This window comes from Hippoglossus stenolepis, chromosome 16 (assembly GCF_022539355.2).
Source record: "Hippoglossus stenolepis isolate QCI-W04-F060 chromosome 16, HSTE1.2, whole genome shotgun sequence".
NCBI classification, from domain to species: domain Eukaryota; kingdom Metazoa; phylum Chordata; class Actinopteri; order Pleuronectiformes; family Pleuronectidae; genus Hippoglossus; species Hippoglossus stenolepis.
Window position 1 is genome coordinate 9614944 of NC_061498.1, and position 18986 is coordinate 9633929.

Genomic DNA, 18986 nt, shown 5'->3' on the forward strand with positions numbered 1-18986 from the left:
TCCATACGTGGCGTGGCATTCACTGATTCCTGGCCAGTTTGTTTTTGAGCGGGTCGCTGCTTCCAACAATAATCCTGATGAAAGCATGACGTTGCTCTGTTGCCTGGTAACCAAAAAGGGCAACAACGGCAAAAAAATAAAGAGTTAGTAGTAATCCTACTGGATTTGCCAGTCAGGAAACACGATTGTTCTTTTGAAGCGCTTGTTGGATGTGTTACCTGTGGGTGTTCCCTCATTGCATGGAAACACACACAGCATAAAGAGAGTCCTTTATTCTGCCGCCGTGCAGCTGCACAGTGAAAACTGATGTTTGATGCATGCGAAGTTGAGCACATCTGTACAGTGTGTGTGTGTGTGTGTTGCATACAAACAAGCTGTAAATCAAATGCCAGCACTTGGACCCGGTGGGTAGGTTTCAGGTTTCATTTATTAGAATTTGACGGAAAACTACAGCTTGAAAGGTTTTTAGCTGGGAAACCTGAAATGTGTCAAAGCCAACAGATTCTCATGCTTATACAACAAAGTCTCATAATAATGATGATAATAGTAATGATTATTAATAGAGACTATAACGGGGGGGGGGGACCTCTCAACAAGAAGGTTCGAGGTTCGAATCCCGGTTCGGCTGTGGTCTTTCGTGTCTGCGTGGATTCTTTTCCGAGTACTGCGGATTCCTCCTGCCGTCCAAAGACATGCAGATTGGAGTTAGGTTAATTGGAGACTCTAAACTGACCGCAGGTATGAATGTTGCCCCTCAAAGGATAAGTGGTATAGATAATATATGCATTTTTATCTTTTTGACTCAAAGCAAGAACAGAGATCAATAGTACCAAAGATTAATCAAGTACTTTATAAGACAGTTTAAGAACACGAGGAACAGAAGAGAGTTTGTGTCTTTTGGATGTGCCTGTGGGCTCCATGTGCAACTAACTGGGAGGTGAAGCTACAGGCAGGGACCTGGTGTGTGTAGTTTGGTGGAATAAGTGATTTCTGAAGTTGGTAAATCAGTCAGTGAAATTACACATCGGTGACTGAACTTTGTTTTCGGCTGGCATCCTGGGAATTGTTGTGTTCCGAGTGTTTCCTGTCAGTGATGCCCATGACGCACTCGCTCCTCCACAAATGTCACTGCGTTCTCAGATGTTGCGTGTCACGGCTCGGCTACTATGAATATATTAAATAGGGAGGGTTTAGCCTAATCCCTTTGAACTAATGACAAAAACAATAGCTTCATGTTTTTCATATGAAGTAAATCAAAAACTCACAGATCCACTCATCGAACACACGCAGCGCTCCAACGTAGATTTGCAAAAAGAGCGAATACATCAAACAAATCACATAATGAGGAAAAAAATGGCTTGTCCCCCCCCCTTTTTTGTGGTTGATGAACCTCTTGTATTCATTTCAAAGCTGCTTTGTCAGTGCTGTTCTTTTCGCTGCGAGAGCGTGCCAGGAAACCATTGTATTCCAGCTCAACCCTGTCATTAGCTGGCTGGGGTGTGGGGAGCACTGTTTACAAACAGCTGCCTGTCATGACCAGAGAGAAAGTGACACACGCTATGTATTACAGCATACCCCAAAACTGGGCTGCATTTTTTTTTTTTACCCATAAAACATTATGGTTAAAGTGTCAAAACAAAGCTTTTGTGTAGGAATATTTGAGCTCACCACTTAAATCTATGTCCTAAAGAAAATAATGGTGACCACTTTAGAAAAAGTGTGAGATGTAACATCTGTAATAGTCATAAAAGTGTGTGTGGCTTCACGGTAAAGCATGAAGACGTCACCCAGCATTACACCAGTCTTCCAACTTCCAAAAGGCATCACCCTTTTTTATGGATACATACTTGAATACTTCACTGCCCACGTGATGTGAGGAATGAACGGGAACAATGGCTCCTTCAGCGGCCATGTGGTACAAATTTACAGAGAAAATCTGTTTCATTGTTACATTGCCATGTTGTTAGTCCGTCTCCAAGCACACCTTGTGGTGTGAGGGGAAGGACAATACAGCTCTTTTCACAGCTCTGGCCCAACTATCACACCTTATATCCAGGACATCCACTGGCTCCATGGACAAAAGCCATTGTTCTCCACGAGAGCAGAGAGCGGCACAGACGAACCGGGCATGACACAATAAGACACAGGCAAGGTTGTGATCTACAAATGGAAAAATGTGGCAAAGTTGAAATTACAGAAACTACATTTGTGGGTTGACGTAAGTGTCGGGGGCAACATTTCTGTCGACTTTATTCGGAACGCGGTGTTTGTGCCTGCGTCCAAGGCTCCAACGGCAAAACCGCGGAGCCTGTAAGAAGAATCCCTTTATTCTCCCACACCAATTGCTTCATATTTCCAATCAAACGGCCTCTTTGTCTGAGTGTTTCGTCCGAGCACGGGGAAACAGTGCGCTGCATTGACGAGACGCAGACAGATTATCTTGTTTGAATGGCTTTTCCAGAGCAGCAGCAAGGCCGGCACAACAATAGGTAACTTGTTGTAGGCACAACAAATCTAATATTCATTTAACATAGCCTTGTTGCAGGCTACCCATGGGGGCTCCTCATGCTGGTACAGTAACTGTTTGTATTTGCATAATACGCTGCACCTCAGCAGAGCTACTAATTGGGCTGGTTGGAGGGAGCCAAAAGCCCCTCGATGACAGAGAGCAGCAGCCACAATTATCACAGGAGACACAACAATGTAGGGATTGAAATAATTTCTTTTATGCCTGTATGGGATTCTCTTTTCCTCTCTGACCGCCTGACTTTTCCAAATAAAAACGGCCGGGGATGACTCGGCTCTCTAAATCTATGCTCGTGTGCGACCAAATCTGGATGAAGGAGCGTTGCAATTTGTTTGGTAACCGTGCAGCTTGACTTCGTCTGGAATCCCCACGCACTAACTTAGCCCTCATGTAGGGGTTTGTCAATAAGCAGCACGTGAATATGTGTGCAGACATGCAAGTGTGGGCGGGTGGGGGTGTTTGACATTGCTAACAAGCTAAAAAAAGATTCCTCTCTGCCCGCTGATTGAAATCACATGTGTGCTGCGGGTAACACTGGCAGAGCGGTTTGTGTTTCTCAATGCTCGGACATGACGGTCGCCCACGATGCGTCCGAACCAGTGCGAGCTTCCCTGCGGTCTCTGGAGTTTGCCGTGGAGGGCTGCTCGAGGGGATGTGCGTGACTGAGATTGGCATTTGTAACAGAGCTCTGAAGTCCGCACACCAGATTTGGACTTGTTTTATTTCCTTCCCCCAGTGTTCAACATCTGTTAGATCACAATCATTCACACGCACCAATAAACGTGTTGAATGTTATTCACACATATTGACTTTTACATAAGCTGCACTTAAAACCTTTAAGGCAACAACACATAAAGTTTTAAAGGTTTAGAGTGATCGGTAAGTGTTTTTTATTGTTGTGTGGTAAGAACCAATTAAAAAGAAGCTGAATTTAATGGGCTTTATCTGTGGCTCGTTGTCCCTACAATGATGTTTGCATTGCACTTAATGAACCTCTTTTATTGTTCTAATTTAAAATAGTCTTGCTAAGGTTTGTGAATTTGGGATTTTGCTACTTTTTTATTGGTTCTATTATAAAGTGCAGGTTTAGGTTGACAGTGTTTTCTGACCCGCTCCATCCATATTTGTAAAGTAGGTCAGGTCCTCTGACTACGGCTCCAGCTCTTCATATTCACTTCGGCAGCATCTTGAATCCTTTAAAAGAGAAATGAAAACCTATATATTCATATTGGCTGTTATCTCTGAAAACATTTTTATTGTTTTTATGTTGCGTGTCTTTTATTGCATATATCTGTTGTTTATTGCTAGTTTTATGGTTTTACTACCTTCACCAAGGAGGTTTTGTTTTCAGGTTTTTTTGTTTGTATGTTGTTAACACAATAATGCAAGAACCACTCAACCGATTTTTTTTATTTTTATGACCCAAGGAATCAAATCTGGTGCGGATTTGGATCAGGAGGGGCATCCAGGATTTTATTTTCACTTTCTTTGACATTGCGAGATTTGCCATTTTTCAATATATTAGTTGACTTCTCAAAGAATAATTCATGGAACATGATGAAGCTGAGCTAGTGAATTTAAATGTGGTTTCACAAGGGGACTGTTGGTCCTTGGTGTATATATGCACTCTACTGAGTGTCATTCTAGCTTTATTTATGCGAAACACTGACTTTACTCAACTTTACTGAATATGCTTTACTTACTTTTACTACTTTGCTATAATAAGACAAATAGTGGCCAGTGTCAGGCTCTCATTTTACTGATACGTCCAACACATTGTGAGATGCAACAATGATCCAGAACATAAATAACATGTATTATTAATGGCGAATGAGCGTGATGTGTGTAAGACCTTGATGTGTATAGTGGGGATGGGGGAGATTGATTCAGCCAGTCACTCAGATACTGAGAGACTTCATAACCTCCACAGGAAACAGGTGCTGAGTCAGTGAGGAGAGGAATGTCAGAAGAATGGGGAGGGAAGGGTAGCGTGTCTGAGTGTGCATGAGTGAGAGAGAGCGAGAGAGAGAGAGAGAGAGAGATGTGTGTGTACGTGTGTGTGAGAGAGAGAGAGCGAGAGAGAGAGAGAGGGTGTGAGTAACGCTGAGTGGAAACCAGGGAGCTGAGGAGAGAACAAGGGGAGGAGACTCTCTGGGGATTGCGTGCGGACATCAAATGTTTACCTGTAACAAAAAGAAAGGGGAAGGTGTAGAAGGGAAAAAAAGGAGAGGAAAAAAAAAGGCCGTGGTTTACAGGGGTGGGCGGGGACCCAAAGCCTAAAGCATGAGCTTCGCACGCAACTTAACAATACTACCTTTATGAAGACTGTATTGCGTTAGTCAGTGAGCACACACACACACTCACGCTCGTCTAAGATACCGCTGGTGTTCGACTTGCACTCTCACCCACACACACACGCTTCAAGGAATTTAACAGGGATAGATAAGTGCGTGACGGGACTCACACTGTGGATTCCCGTGGAAAAGAATACAAAATTACATTGTTACAAATTACAGATTACATGAGGGGATCAAAAGGGGTTCGGGACAGAGTAACTGACCCCATCTGTGGAACAGCTGGAGTTTCTGTTTGACAGAAGGGGTACTTGTGTCCACCCAAACTCAACCCAGAACCAAACCCCTCTGAAAGCAGATGTTCAGCATCTCCTCCCCCCCCCGGGCCCCGGCCCCCCCTCTGCGGTCGCCCTGTTCACTTTTCATCATAATTGGCCAACAAATCAAGACAAAATGAAAGTCAGCCTTTGTTGTGGAAACCGTCGAGAGCCCCAGTGATTTACTGACAGGTGGCCCCTCGCATGCTTTCTCTCCGGGTCGCTGTCTGCCTGTCTGTCTCCACATCTACAGTATCTCACCTTATCTCTGCTGAGAACAAAAGGCCATGAAATACCTGGGCTGCTGTAGGAATGATAATACATTACTTGATAAGGGTCAAATCGTGGGTTTAATATTCAGAGTGGGGACTTTCTATTACGATGCTTCTTACCAGTAACACATCTGAATCTTCTGTTTTTATATTATCCACCATAATAAACTTTTAAATGCAGAAACGGGACTTTTTTTTCCACCAGTATCCAAAACTTCTTTACATTTTTCATACCATAATTTTCCCACAATGTGCACACAAGACGCCCTGAGAACAATTACACATTGAACCAAACACTCATTCTCATGTCGTCAGCTCTTCCCTGCAACTGTAAATAAAATGTGTCCATCACAGCCCTGATTGGCAGACTTGCGTGTAAACGCCAGAGTTACTGGGATTTAGCCCTGGGCGCCTGCGGTCAGCACAATATGTGTACTATAAATAATTTGACGGTGTGTATTGAGAGAGAGAGAGAGAGAGAGAGAGAGAGAGAGAGAGAGAGAGAGAGAGAGAGAGAGAGAGAGAGAGAGAGAGAGAGAGAGAGAGAGAGAGAGAGAGAGAGAGAGAGAGAGAGAGAGAGAGCGCTACACACACACACACTGGGCTCAGGGTTTCCTCTCCTGCGAGCGTCTGCAGACGGAGCGCAGGTACAATGGAGAGCATTGTTCAGCTGGCAGGCCCCTGCGTGCCGGCTCCCCCTCCGTACCTGAGCACAGAGACAGGTGTATTTCTCCTAGTCACGCATAGCCCTGCCACACTCCCAGCTGCCTACACACTGCCACTGAGATCACACACCTAGAAAAGCTTCTGCAGACAAGAACTATGTGCTGATTACAGATACAGTTTTTCCCCTTGAACACTTAACTTCTTCCTTTTCCTAATTACAAATTCAAAGTTATTATGGGCTCTTTTGCAAGTTACAAAGCAATTTTTAAAAAATGCACAGGTACATAGAGTAAATTTGCATGTCTGGGTGGACAGCTGCTCATTCGCTGCATGGTATTTTCCTGCAGGAAATTCCGGTGTTTGCTGTTGATAATTGGTGCTTTCATACGTGATGTTTACAAGGCTCGCCTTGGACACAGAAACCCAATAAGCCAAGGCACCTGTGGGTAAATTCTCACGGGTGACACTTTTGTGAGGCTCCAGCAAGGGTATGTTTGTCCAAAGAAATTTTCCTCTTGTGCAAGGAGAGGAAATGAGTCGTGAATCATGTCAGTTGTACGGCACTGCCAGACCCCGGGCCAAAAGTTCATTTAATTTCTCCTCAAATGGGAAAATCTGTGTGAGTGAGCATCAGAACCCCGTTACAGCTTGACATCTTAATGCAGGGTGAGAGGGGAAAAGGCCCCGAAGGGAGCCAGGGATGAAGGAAGACGGTGATACGCTCAGAATGATTTTACCGAAACAGGCTCCAGCCCCCTGTGCGACCCTCAAAGGATAAGCCGTATGGCTAATGGATGGATTGGATGGATTCTGTACCAAAACAGTTAACGCCAATCAAATGTGAAAAATAACATGGTAGGAGGGGTGTTGTTGGTGGTGGTGGTGGTCATTGATTACATGGTTTCCTTTGAAAGAGCCTCCCCTCCACTGAGCTGACTCCCCGAGGTGCTGGAGGGAGTCCAGTACTATCAGCCCCACAGCACAAGAGGGATTAGCCCTTTATCCCGGCTGGTTCTAAAGAAAAGAGGTACACGCCACATTATGTCTTATTATATAGAGCAGGCACAAGCCATTTTTTTATTTAAACCAGTTTTCACATGAGTAATCTTGGACCGCGTCACACTGAGAACCTCGGCGTGACCCCTGTTTGGCTTCACTTTGCCCGTTCCCACGCAGATGCCCCCCCCAAAAAAGAAAAGAAAAAAATAAACAACCTGATGGAAGTCTGCACATTGGCCATATATGAACTGAGATAAGCTGCCAACTTTCAATCCAACCTTGCGTTTCCTGGCTGATATTTACAAAATTAATTCCCAGGTGGATGTGGAAGTAATAACACCCATGACAAGTGGAGGGGTGGGAAAAAACGAGGAGAGGAAACCGAGTGTGGCAGGCTGAGCGAGCTTGTGGCGGGGGCCATGGCAGTGAGAGGGCATGTTGTTGTTGGGAAATACTTGTCATTTTCTCATGTACCCCTTGGTTTCCATGACCCCCCACTCCTAATAATGCAGCCCACATCATACTATAAGATGGGCCGAGTCTTTAAATAGCAGCAATATGGCCTGCGTTATTGTAACCTTCTCTATCCCGTCTCTCCTGTCGCTGAGCTTGGGCACTCAGAGCCACATAAGGAAACATTTGTTCCCAGTGCAGTTGAATAGAGCCTTGTGTTGGGGGGTAGTCAAAGAGATACAAGGGGAGAGGACATCCAAACAGTCCAACACAAGAGCTCTGCTCTGAAGCCCCTCTCTGTCTGAGCCGGGCCAGTAATGAATGTCCTCTAGTCTTAATCACTCTCCGAGCACACACTGGAGATATGACTGACTCCATTGTCCTCCGCGCTGTGTTTTGTATGTTGAAAGCTGAAGTCGCACAGGTCGTCACTTCCAGTAAATATTAGATCTGTTCCGCCGCGACCAGGTGATCACTCTGCCGTCTCTTTGAGCTCTTTGTGCAGAGGAGATCTCCACGTATCACCGATTCTGCAGTTGTGTGGCGGCGTGGGGGGTGCACTGTAAAACAACTTGTTTGTGCTGCTTAAACATATTTTCTCCTCACTGAGTCGGCGTCATTTCCCCTGAATTCTCTGATGCATTCCTTCTTTTTCGTCCCATCTGTGTGAGCAGCGTTTTGTGCTCTCTGGATATGATTATCCCTGTCACACCAATCTGGAAAACATTTGTGTGCACATTAGCGCATGCATACCTACATACACACTAGCGTTAGTGGAGACACGGTGGAGGAGGATGCACAGTGAGCGGACACACACTTGACACAGCCGCATAGTCGGGCTTGCTGACAAACACACACACACACACACACACACAATAGCAGATAATGCATTTTAATTTCATTTAAGCTCTGTTGTGATGCTGACTCATTGCAGAGCTTGAAAGCACGAGCGACTGCTGAGTCTGTTGTTTAAATTCATCACATACTTTAGATAAGAGATAATTACCTCTTAATTACAAGATAATTACCTCCACTAATGCTTTAAATCAGCCCAGATTAATGAATAATGAGCCTTGGGAGAACTTTTGTGCAAGAAGAGGTCAACACAGTGAACCAGATATAAATGTCTAACCTTCCTTTTCTTCCATTCCCCCCTTTTTTTTTTTCCTTAAAAAAAAAAAAATCCTTCACACAGCAGCGGTGGCTTAGGAATGTGAGACAGGAATGCTGTTCAGTTACTATAAAGGGGGTTTGATCAGTGAAAACAATGTCTTTGTGTTTTCATCCCCAGCTCTAGTCACGCAATGCTGTGTGCGCAAACCTCCAGCAACTGCTCAGCCCCAACACACAAGAAAGCCATCAAGTACCTGCAATTGACAGAATCGCGTGCAATTCAGGTAGTCCTGGATTGTGCTGGCGCCAGGCCAAACGGGGAGTGAAGGAAAAGGCGGAGTGGAGTTTCACCTGCCTGAGATGACATGCAGAGCAGTCAGTGGTGTGGAAGGTAAAAAAAACAAACGACTATAATTTGGATTATCGGAATATTTTGTGACAACACCCAAAACAGATGTGACATAAAAGCTGATAAAATATAGTTTTATGTAAGTTCTTTAATGAAAACATAGGCTACTATATTTCTTATTGGTTTAGTTGTATTTATAAAACTGCTGTACTTGTACATCAATTTATCAAGGTGTAGGCTCAGTGGTGTTTGATATGCTGCTGTGTTCCAGAATCTGTCTGTCCTGTATCAAGGGGGTTTCGTGGATTTCAATTTTTAATTTCTAACCTTTTTCCCACTCGGAAAGCAGTTTGTGCTGATGCTTGAAAAGTGCTGTATAAATATAAGTTATTATCACAATATTATTACTTGTTTAATATTATGATTATGAGTTTATCTCCATATTATCTCAGCTTTGTTGTCAATTAAATACTGTATTGCATATTGCACATACAAAGCTAAAAATAAGTTTTTTCCAAAATATTATGAAGTCCGGATATTATTTTATAGTCTTAACACATGGTAAATCCATCAATGATATATATTTACTCATAATAATAATAATGATAAACTAAATTTTACAGCACCTTTTCATACAAGAAATGCAGCTCAAATACATACAATACTTTTTTTTTGATGTAATTCAAATAAGAAGAGAACATATTTTAATAAACATAAGAACATGTTATAGAAAACGATTGTTCTAATGTGCATTTAATGATCATAAACCTTATTTAAATTTCTCAGTCTATTCCTTTGGGTCTGCACTCCATTCCTGCGAGTCCGGCCCTGGTTTTGCGGTTTCAGCAGAGCTATGATCCCAGAAATACAAGCAAGCCTGGAGGTGGTTAGGACATGAAAGTGAGGTAAGAAAGACAAGAGATTCATTCATGGGAAGGTGATTCAAGGCACCGACATCCCTGTATCTGTGCTCAGCGACAGATGATCATTATTACTCACTCCTACCGCTCACACAGGGCTCACACGCAACCAAGGGATCAAACTGACAGATGACAAGTGATTGAACCAAGATGATACCAGCTTATATTCATAATAACTTACTTAGCTGTTAATACTACTCCTCCTAATAATAATAATAATAAAATACTAACAATAATTATATTTACTCTTTGATGGCAAAAGTTATACACAACTTTCAACTATTATTTTAACCTCACTTTATTGTATTTTCATGTCATTATATACGTTTTGTCTATATGTGTAGATTTATGTATAATCATTCCAGATAACGCGTTTTTTTGTATTTTTTTATTCTCTGATACTTTTTCCAGTTCAAAACTCTTTGGCAGCAACCTACAAAAAAAACTTCAAGTACCGTCATGCCTTGCGCGTCTACGTTTGGGCTGAGCGCAGCATGTGCTTCAGCGCTCTGCTCCAACTATGGCTCATTGCTGCTCGGGCTCTCCACGGGAGCGCACCGTGCCGCCGCCGCCAGAGGAGCTGGGAACATCACTGCACTGGAGCATCAAGGGGGAGCACGAACTTTTTTGTTTTTAAACTCTTGCTCTTGGGAAATAACCGCTCCGAGCTGTCTGCCTGATTTGCCCCGAGCGCAAATCCTTTTACGCACGGGTTCCCTTGGACGCATCAGGAGGATTAAACGCTGACCTTACAGCACTGACCCGTGTGGAGTTAATATTGTTATTGGTAGAACTTGATCACAATGGAATCGGATGATGGATTCTACAGTCCAGCCCCGGGTCGTCTTGTTGGATGTAAGGGAATCAAGTGCCGGGATGAGCGGTGTGTGTTCCTCCTGCTGCCCGGTCCCTGCTGCTGGACAAGCTGTGTGTCGGACACACCAGTCTCTTGGGATACTTCACGCGTGTTCGTGGGGAGCCAGTGTCATACATGGCCAATACCATGATATTCTTATGGAAAATACTTTCTGGTGGATTTGAGGTACAATATCCTGGAGTATATGTATTTTTTTTCTTTGGGAAGTGATGCTCAACAGATGTGCAGCAAATGTGGATAATGGACGGGACCCATCAATATCATCCAGCAGGTATGTGAGAAAACTAAATGTCATACTTCTACCTCATGACAGTGAGATGTTGAGAACTGACTCAGGTTATGTTAGAAATCAATTTCTGTTATGAAGGGTTGTCACAATGTGCAGCATGGAGTCAGTGCGTTATAGGAACCAGCAGTTTTTTTCCAAAGGGGTCCCAGTGAGGAATAAGTGTATTTCATCAGCCAGGATTATTTGTTAGTTGTTGGTTTTTTACCAGGGTTTGTTTTGACCAGAGTTTCTCTCCCTACACGCCCATCTGGACACTTTACTATTCAATTACAATCAAAGTTCTCCCATGAGAATAAAGTGGATCTTGTGTCTATAGGTTGGGGTCTGAGTAGAACCTGTGTCTGAGGTGATGTTTGGTGTGAAAGTCAATCCTCTGCTGTGCTCCACATATTCAGGTTCACCTGTTCACTGCTCCGTTACTCTCTGGGCTCATTAGGCGCACGCATCTCTCACTCACTGACTCAAACTGTCTCCGGTCTGTTTTGGCCGCATGACTTGACCACAGTGTCACTGCCTGACCCCAGCAGCCTAAATCCACCCATTCAACACGTTTTACAACACCTGCAGTGCAAAGTGTCCGCAGCCCCGTTCACAGAGACGTGACCTGTCCTGAGTCGTGAAAGTCCAGGTGCAAGCGCATAAATGAACAGTGTGGATACAGTGTCCATAGAAAGCAACCTGTACTCCAGCCACCTCTCTTACAGTGACTCCATTCAGGTGAGAGTAAATCTGTTTGGGCTCAGGGAGACCTGTCATTAGTGCAAGCTGCTCTTACCCGGCACACTCACAGATCAAATCTGCCCTGTGGTTGATACAGTGGAAGCTTTAGATTTTCTCCTTTAGCTGCCCAATGCCGGTGGAAGCTGCAGGTGCACGCCACCATATTCATTGCTGAACCTTATAGGGTGAGGATTTTATCAGAGAAGTGTTTGTACCTGTTCTGCAGAGTGGCACATCCATCTTTAATGAGCACACGGTGACATAATGGCATTGCATTCATAGAAGGTGTGTGTTCATGCAAGTTATCTGATGAAGCTTCCTCCTTCTTCGAGCACCTTCCTCTTCCTTCACTCGACCCCATCCACTTCCTCCGTTAAAAGAATTCCAGCTATTGTTGGGGCAGGGGGACAGAGCCCCACTATATGTCTGTGCACAGGGCAGAGCACAGACCGAGCACCCCCGCTCCAGCCCGGCAACCCCCCACACACCCCCTCCATTAAAAATCTTCTCCAAACAAGACCCCCTTTCTCCACTGAAGAGGGACCCTCTGTCTAATGCCAAGTGACTCTCATGGCCAGCATTGACGGTGGGACACTTGCTTCACAAAAGGAGCTGAAGTGTCAAATAAACTCGGTCAGAGCCCCCGACACACAAGAATTCCTTTATCTGGCACCCTGGGAGGCAGACAAAGACGGACTTTGTGTCAGTGACCAGGCCTTGACTAAAGACTGGGCCCTTTTTTTTTTATTTTTTCTTAACTCCTCTTCTCACAACTTCTGCCTCTTCTTCCTCCTCCTCCTTTTGTCATTTGAACGGCCGAGCGGGAGCATGTCTGTTGACGTGACCCCTACTCGCCTGGCATCTGTCCTGCACATGGCCAACATCACCCCTGTGCCGCGTTAGCTCCACACAAACACAGATGCACCCAAACACGCCCACTTGCGCGCACCGTCGACTCTTCAAAGCAGCCATAACATTTCGGTGGATGTAATTGCTTTTTTATGCTTTCTGTTTACGTCTTGGTCCACAGCTGAGAATAGTAGAGCAGGAATTTCTCACAGGGCTGAATGTGCTGGCGCTGCTGTCATATGATATGCTTGTGGTGAACCACAGCAGAGAGCCATACACACACCAGGGTCAGACTCACTTAACAACCCTGTATTTACTCCACTCAACATTTCCGAGGAACTTTCAAATTCAGGTTCTGCTTTATTGTCATCTGCCTAATTTGTTTTTGCAGTGGTTGCAGACATTTTTGAGAGCCAGTTTTAAAGCCAGTTTCCATTCCCTTGCAATGTCACCTGGATGAATCGGGTAACGCACACTTCAGACTAAACAGAGTCACACTTTTTCCTCACCTGAGGTGCTAATTCTTCTATCGAGCTCTATAGTTTGGCCCTTGAGTTATAAAAACCCAGACTGGATGAAAGTGCCCCCAAAGTGCTGGAAAAATGACCTCATACAGTGTTGAGGCATCGGAGCTGCACCGCCGAGACCATTCTGTGGCCCAGAGCCCGAGCTGGCTGGCCCCAGTGATGGACGTGTGCATCAGGCCCCCAGGTATGCTAACACACGCCTGCCCGGAGAGCAATAGTCCCCAGCACAGTGGTTAAGGTAAACAGATCAAGTTGCTGTGGTCGAGCGTGTTAATGGTGTGTTTATGGGCTTAAGTTGAGTGGTGATTTATCATGTCTAAACTCAACGCTCACCTCTGGTCCTTGGCCTTGATGGAGCTCCGCGCGTGTGTGTGTGTTTAATTGACATTGCACACAGGTGACAACGCCGTCTGAGCAGCGCGACCTCCCTGTGAACTGTGTCTCGATGTCACGACCATTTCCGAGGGGGTAAATGGAAAGCGAGAGAAACATTTATTATGCATTAATTACACCCTGTTTTTCTAGCAAATATGCCGTCAGCATTACCTCAACAAGTCCGCGGGGCACTAAGCTCAAATCGCAGGAAAGTATCCCCCCCGATCGTTAGTGTCCGATAACCTTTTAATGAGCTCTATGAGAAATGTCCAAAAAAAGAATGCTGTTGTGTATCCCTTCATATAGAGCAGCATTTACTGTGTGTGTGTGTGTGTGTGTGTGTGTGTGTGTGTGTGGAATGGGCTCTAAAGTTTGTCTGAACAGGAGAACTGTCATTTATTAGTAGTGCAGGAACAATGGGGAGCTTGTCTCCGGGGTGGTGGGGGCCAGAGGGGGGGCCAGAGGGGGCCGGTGGAGCCATGGGAGGGTGGCCTGAGATTGGGCAGCAGCCTCCGACCAAGAACAAGCCCCTGTCTGATGGAGAGAACTGCTGACCCTTCCTGAGTAAAATGGCACCTTTGTTCCGAGGTGTATGTGTTTGTGCCTATGTGTTTATGTGTGCGGGAGGGAGAAGGAGAGAGGGTTTGAAAAGCTGGGAGCACAGTGTAAAGTGTTTTTTTTTCTCTCTCTCTCTCTCTCTCTCTCTCTCTCTCTCTCTCTCTCTCTCTCAGCACTTTGGTTATTCTGTGCTAGTTCCAGGTTTTGGTTGATAGATTCTTAGAGTATTCGGCTCTTAGGAAACCGAAAATAAGGGTGGTCATCCTCTTCAAATGTGTTGAAGGTCAATTTTACACCATTTACTCAAATCAATGTGCTCTATTAGTGTGTGTACGCTGTAGTCCTCAGTGACCCCCTCTTCAGATTGTGATTAGCCATTTTGCGTTTTTTCCTCTTGCCCGTTTCCCCAGTCTGTGCAGCATGTAAACAATTGTCTGCCCTCTAATGATGCTCATGAGGGAGAGCAACCGACAGGGAGGAGAGAGGAGGAGTAAATGCTGGTGGGTAATGGCAGCAGATTGATGATTTCCTACAGGGAAACCGCTGTTTAGTGTGTGTGTGTGTGTGTGTGTGTGTGTGTGTGTGTGTGTGTGTGTGTGTGTGTGTGTGTGTGTGTGTGTGTGTGTGTGTGTGTGTGTGTGTGTGTGTGTGTGTGTGTGTGTGTGTGTGTGTGTGTGTGTGTGTGTGGGTGGTGGGGGGTGTTACTCGTGAGGAGTTATCAGGAAGTGGGAAGTTGAGGGCGACGGACGGCCTGTGTCGGTGAACATGAGAGGGGGATTCTTCAGAGTGACGCCTCTGGGTGTCAAAAGTCCCAGACCTCCCCTCTTCACCCCGTGCTTACACCTCTTGAACAATTAACATGCACACGTCCTCTGACTTTCATTTAAATCCTGCTATCCTCTCTGCCCTTGACCTCCTGTGTGAGCGTAGCCAGTGGAAAGAGCGCACAGGGGCGATGGAGAGCACAGGGAAGTGAAAGAGGGACGGGTGGAGAGGAGAGGAGAGGGTCTTGTCCTCAACGTGCCCTCGTCGACACAGGGAGAGTAAACAGTGAATACACACAGCGCAGCACAGGAGCATCTCTGTCGGCCCGGACGCCAACAGACGGGGGGAGAGAGAGAGAGAGAGACAGCACTTCATTCATGCCACCACCGCAGGACGGCTGCATGCACCACCCACCTCACTACAAGGACACTATGGATCTGCAGAACAGCGGCGAATGAGACGGTGCTTAGAATAGTCCCAACGTGAGACTGGGATACGTGCGTGTGAGGAAGGGGGTGTTTGCGGTGCAGAAAGTAGCTCAGGGTTTTCTTCCCACGCACAATACAAAGAAGGTTCATGAGGTTTAAGCAACCACCCCTAGATTTGAGATCATCATCTTTTTTTTTTGTGTTTGCATAAGCAGAAGTCAGGTGTGTGTTCAGGGTGGATCCTCAGGGTGGATCCTTCACCTGCCTCGCACGCACTCAAAATCAAAATAATCTCCAATGCTTTAAATGCCAGACATTCCTCCCTCGGTTCTCCGTCTCCAACTGACCTCACTTGTTCTTTTCACGCTCCCGTTTTTGGAGGGAAAATTCCTCCCTTTGTGCTCAGGTCTCACAAATGTCACATTCCACCGAACCTGTGACAACACTGGGTCCTTTACTTTTGCTGGGTGTGGGTCGCCATGGCAGCGTCACTCCGTTTTCAACGAGTCACACCTACACAAGTAAGCCATCCTCATTCAGGGGTTTGGGCCTTCTCTTTTTCTTTTTTTCTCATTCGATCCACTCTTTCACTCCTCTTCCCTTTTCTTTTCTTCCTCAGTGGGGAGGATAAAGGACACATTTTCAGTGTGAAGAGGAGCGTGAAATTTCCTGTGTGACCTCCCCGGGACACGGCGAGACCACCAGGCTCCTCAGTTGACTGTGTGTGTGGATATGTGTGTGTCCAATCCTGCGCTTGTGTGGGAGATCCGTGTGACACTGACAGCTTTTTAGTGCTGGTTTTATTAGGCTTGTTTAAAGGGGACTGAATGAGGCCGAGTTGCTCTTCTCTCCACATAAAAAAGTTCAATTAAGGCGGATTGTTAGGAGTCCTGACATTTAGAAGGTGCAGACAAATTATCATGCAGACTGGGGGACCGGGGGGATGATGTTCCTGGGTTGAAGGCTGTCCTCGGTGTCTCTGACCAGATGCTCAGATAAGCATTCAGGGCCAAAGCGCTGTAATGACAGCTTAAACGACTGGAGGCTGTCCAGACATCAGGCTGTCATCACAGGGCATCACTCGTCTCACGCTGAGAGACATGCAGCCATGTTTCCCTGTGTGCTGTGGCTGATTGGATTGTGAGGTTTAAAACATCATGTCTGACTGATGGGCTGCACGAATTAGATTTTTTAACATTATAGTCTTTTATATATTTTTTTTCCTCTAAAAATTATTTCTTGTGGCATGGGGAGACTGTTGATGTTGCAGTGCAGCCTGTGGTTGAAATGTGAAAATGCCTGTGCTTATTTCTAACACTCTGCTGCGCCCTTGTGGACAGCGTGTGCAATAACAGAATATTGATTTGCTGTGCTGCAGTTCCTCCTTTGTCCACTTAAGATTGGTGGTGCTAATGATGATCCTTAGTTGGGACATGGGGAAAGTTTATTATAGTAATCACCTATAGTAATAAAGAAGATAAGAGGAAGCTATTCTCATACAAAATTTACATGTCTAGCAATATTGAACATTAATTCCAATGTACAAACAGAGACACTGTTACTAAACTGCACTAAAACTACACTCCTTAAATATTTTCAGTGATTTTAAACCTGAGTTTTAGGCTTAAACAAATTCTCAAATTAAACAGAATCTAACTGTATGTCTAAATGGGCCACCATTGGGATCAGGTGTAGTCCTTTCAGTTACACATGCAATGTGATCTGTCCAACCTTGAAATATGAAATGAAGATTTTATTCTGATAAACAAGTACAGATAGATTCAAATCCAAGAAGCACAACGTATCTTAACGGGTCACATACACCATGATTCTCAGCATCTAAAGTGCAACTGATGGAGCTAAAGGATAAACCAGGCAGATCAATTTATAATTAATGCTTTTCCAATTATACAGAAAATTCATCAGTGTATTTAAAGAATCGATCTTCAGCATTTTTTAATTTAGAAAAAAGTAGCTATCTAGATTGGTTTAAATACAACACTCTGGAAATTATAAACACACAACATGTGCTTTACTGCATGTCACCACTAGAGGTCGGCATTCTGCCCGTGTTCTGAAACATCTCACTCACTGTAACTCACATTACAGCACAGTACAATATAGTGGGTCTGGTAGATGTATATTTTATCTCCTCTGTAACACGTTTACTCTTATTTTTCTGTCATTTTATGCGTAAGCTTCAAACTCCTATATTTTTTCATATTATTTTAGTAGTAGTTCTTAATGTTTATCACTTACTGTGTTTTGTAAGGGGCTATATAAACTAACTCTATAAATATTATTCAATAGTATTATAATTATATATTTTCCTCCGTGGGGTGAAAGATATTGTGTTATTTCACCTGCTTTACACTGGATGAAGTCATAGCTCTGCATTTAATTGAAAACCTTCTTAGATCAAATTGTTTTAATGTTCGATATATCGATCTTACCTTTCTATAATTAGTTTTTTCTTAGCTTGACACCACATCACAGCAGAGCTTCATTCTTTTATTGGTGTGTGCCATATTATTATAGTTCACCTGGCTAAGCACTAGGTGTCTCTCTTGCATAAGACTGAGTGAACGATTATCCTCTACAGTTTATAGAGCTGTTGAGTTTTACACTTTTTATTTCTTTGACATCAACAGTGATGATATATTTATAAACGCCTCGACAGCATGTGTTCATGTCTTTAACTATTCACTGTTTAAAATAAATAAGTTAAATAGAACATTTGTGGAATCTAGAACAAGACAAATCTCTCCTTTGCCAAAATTGTGCTTTAAAAATTGCTTAATGGTCCTGTATGACATATTTCTAAATTAATACGTTGAGTCAAACTGTTTTTAATCTCACAGTACGTACAAGGCATTTCTGTTTGACTCTCTGGTGGAGAAAGTATTGGTCTTTTGTTTTACCACTAGATGGCAATGTGGTCACAAGAAAAGCGGCTTCCCTGAGGAAAGTAAAACTTACTTTGCATGTGAGTAACCCTGTGATCTCTGGAGTAATGGATGCAGACCGGCATTATTATCTCCTTATTGCCCCTCATTCTAACTCATCTACCTTTGAAGATCAAAGCAGCCGTGTGCCTCTGTGTGTACCGACAGCTGTAAACCCAGAGTGAACTTCAATAAAGCCAACTGTTCACTTTGTACATCTGTCGCTAACCCTTTTCCGGGCCTTACGAGATGAAATGCTGTTGAACCGAGAGAGTCAACTGTTGCGCACGGAGAGGTTATACAAGAGCTTTCAGAATAATATCAGCAAAGTTGGGGATATTTATATTTCAGCAAGTGAAAAAGCAGCAAACAACTTTCAGCATCCAGTTTGTTTGCGAGAAGACTTGGCAAGTGCTTCAGCTCTTTGTTGGTTCTACTCCTCCTCTGCAAGCTTTGCACACATCACAGGGCAGAATGAATAAAGGAAATCTACTGGTGACATGTTTAAGGAACAGGTGGGGCCGTTTGTGTTCGTGTGACAATAATACAAACATCATGTCAGATGCAGTTCAGTTCCTGCAGGTGTTCTGTATACCTGCGTTTTAGCTTTAAACTAAATCAGGTATTAGTTTAGCACATGATGTCGTGGCCCAAGTGGTAAATCTTAATAATTGTTGTTTATTGTTTCATGGATGTGACTGAACTAACTAATCTGCCCAAAAAATTTAAAAAAGCTCTGCCTT

General features: G+C 44.3%; 1 long non-coding RNA gene across 1 annotated transcript in view; it reads left to right on the plus strand.

Moving 5' to 3' along the window:
• The window catches only part of LOC118123483, a 109630-nt gene that overhangs the window by 48612 nt on the left and 42032 nt on the right, over positions 1 to 18986 (plus strand). The window contains exons 2-4 of the long non-coding RNA XR_004698587.2: positions 8820 to 9032; positions 9777 to 9895; positions 10322 to 11058. This is a non-coding gene — a long non-coding RNA (uncharacterized LOC118123483). The remainder of the gene's footprint in view (positions 1 to 8819; positions 9033 to 9776; positions 9896 to 10321; positions 11059 to 18986) is intronic.